General features: G+C 34.5%; 1 pseudogene; it reads right to left on the bottom strand.

The window, feature by feature from the left end:
* Positions 1–2,189: 2,189 nt before the first annotated feature.
* LOC126025238 (uncharacterized) lies at positions 2,190–2,287 on the bottom strand (annotated as a pseudogene).
* Positions 2,288–2,835: the final 548 nt, after the last annotated feature.

The following is a 2,835-nucleotide window of genomic DNA, read 5'->3' as shown; positions in this document are numbered from 1 at the left end:
GGTAGTTAGGCACTTGCCTTATATGTGGTTGACCCAGGTTCACATCCCATGTGGTCCACCACGCATTGCCAGGAGTGATCCCTGGACACAAAGCCAGGTGTTGTGGTCCTAAAACATACATACATACATATATATATACATCTGTTTATACATATATATCAAATAATAAAACTAGAAAAAATATAAAGTGAATATCCAGTCTCAAGTGAGACTTTATTAGCTTGCAAGTGTCCACTCCCTAGTTGCTGCATCAGACATTTTAGGGCATATTTATCTTTCAGCTGTGTCACGAAGCAGTTAAGAGATTGTTGTATTTTTTATTCCCTCTTGGCTTCTTTGCCTTCCTCGCTGCTTGAATTCACTGCATTCATTGCCTTTGAGATCAGCCAGCTTTGAATTAGAGCTTCCTCACTTATTGTCCTGCTTGCATTTGGCACCCTCATCTTAGACTATTGGTCTTGGCATTGCTGACCTGTTAACTCCATAGGAAACAATTTGATAATTATCTTCTTGGCTCCGTATAGCACAGACTCATGCTTACTTCCAGTCCAAGAACTAAAGATTTCCCCTGCCTTTAAGGGCCCCATCTGTCTAAGGAAAGAGTTTGCGGTTAAAAGACAATACTAATAATAATAGAAAATAACTGGCAAACAAACAAGAAAAGATGGATATATCTTTATATAAAGATAAATAAATAAAACATTTATTCTTCAAGACAATAGATAATTTTATAATTATACATATATGTTCATGCACACATATAATTGATATTTAATTACTAACATTTATTGAGGACTTCCTGTTTTACTAATACCACTAGGCTTTCTATAAATTTATATTCAAAACAGGACAATTTAAAGAAGAGTTTAGTGAATATCCACATAATCTTTTTATGTATACAGAAATCAAGAAATTGGCCTCTCTTGAACACACACTTCCTTTTCCTCCCTGCCCCCTCTTCTCTCATCTTTTTAAGTAAATTTCATTCAAATAAAATTATTTTGATTAGGGGCTAGAGAGATAGCACAGCAGATAAGGCATTTACCTTGCACATGGCCAACCCAAGGTTGATCCTAGCATTCCATATGGTCCCCAAGCACCACCAGGAATAACCCTTGAATGCAGAACCAGGAGTAACCCCTGAGTACTGCCTAGTGTGCCCCCACCAAAAAAACAAATAAAATAAAATAAAACAAAACAAAAAAACGTAAAAATTTTGTTTCTTCATACACATAAAAAATGGAATGGGCTGGGGATATATCTCAAATGTAAAACACTTGCTTTTCAGTGTGAGGCCTTAAGTTTTGACCTATCACACACAAAACATGAATTAAATTTTTGCTCAGATCTAAGTATTTCTTGGTCACTAACCCCTCATATTCCTGCTTATTTTTAATCTTGTCACATCATATATTTTAGGAGGGGCCTATGACCACACTACATTTGATGTCTCACTATAAGGCCTATCTGATTCTACACAAAGTCATTCCTTGAGCCCTTACTCAAAGAAGGAAATTTGACTGATCTCTTTCCAAACAAATCAGTTCATTAATCTTTTCCTCTTATTTGATCTCAATTTCCCATTTATTTTACCACTAGAAAGATATTTTATTATTGGAAATCCATCAATATTTAATTTTTTAATTTTTCAAATTTACATTTTCTCTATAACCAGATGCTAATCAACAGAAATGTAGCTTCCCCACCCTAACTTCATTTCACACTGTTGGAGTGGTGATCACACACTTATCCTGGTGATCGTGGAGTTATACAATTGTTACAGAGAGGGAATTTCAATGCATTGTTAGGAATTACAGCAGTCAATTAAGGATTGAATTCATTCATAGCCTTAGGAATGCAAGGCAGGCACTCTACTTAAACAATGAATCACATCCCTAGACTTGATGATCATGTCTTAATCTACTCTATTCTGGTCTCCTACAGCAGAGTATTTCAGTTGTAATATACACTTAATAAATATTTGTAGATGCTAAGTGCTGGCTTTTCAAAAAAATACTTTCTTGCAATTTAAAAAAATTTTAATGATTTATAGCAAAGAGCAAATTGTGCAACTCTAACACACTAAAGGATTTTGTTTTACTTAGTGACCTGAGAAAATTTTGATCTTCTAGTCATAAAAAATGAGTTAAAGCCTATGTCAATCATTGATTTGCATCTCCCTGATGATTAGTGATGTGGAATATTTTTTCATGTTCCTTGTGCAGGGGCCATGCTAATCTTCTCTGTATAGTTCCAATTTTAGTATATGTGCTGCCGAAGTGAGCACTATTTTTTCATGTTCCTTTGCCCATCTGTATTTTTCTTTGAGAAAGTGTCTGTTCATTTCTTCTCCCCATTTTTAGATGAAGTTATATTTTTTTATTAATTCCTGTCAGTGTCTTTTATATCTTAGATATTAACTCTTATCAGGTGAGTATTGGGTGGATAGTTTCTCCCATCCCATGGGTGCAGTCATTAGGAAAAATTAAGTCATGAAGATTGCTTATATATAAATGGACAAAATCTATGCTATTTCAATCCAGATACTGTGTGAGTGTGTTTTAAGTACAGTTATTGAAACAAAAAGCCAACTACGTAATTTTAATCAAAAGCAGTGACAGTTAAAAGAGTGAAATGGGTATATCACCTACATCTACATTAATAATTTTTATTTTTTTTGATATTTGCATAAGCCACCAATGAAATGTTCATAACTAATTAGGATGGTGGGTCTCAAGTTTTAGGGTACATTGGAGGAACATGAAATCTTGTAAACCACAGAGTACTGACTCAACTCCCAGAATTTCTGATCCAGTAGATGAAGTGTTGGACCAA

This window comes from Suncus etruscus, chromosome 12, assembly GCF_024139225.1.
Source record: "Suncus etruscus isolate mSunEtr1 chromosome 12, mSunEtr1.pri.cur, whole genome shotgun sequence".
In the NCBI taxonomy this organism is placed as follows: domain Eukaryota; kingdom Metazoa; phylum Chordata; class Mammalia; order Eulipotyphla; family Soricidae; genus Suncus; species Suncus etruscus.
This window is presented reverse-complemented; position numbering and strand designations above follow the sequence as displayed.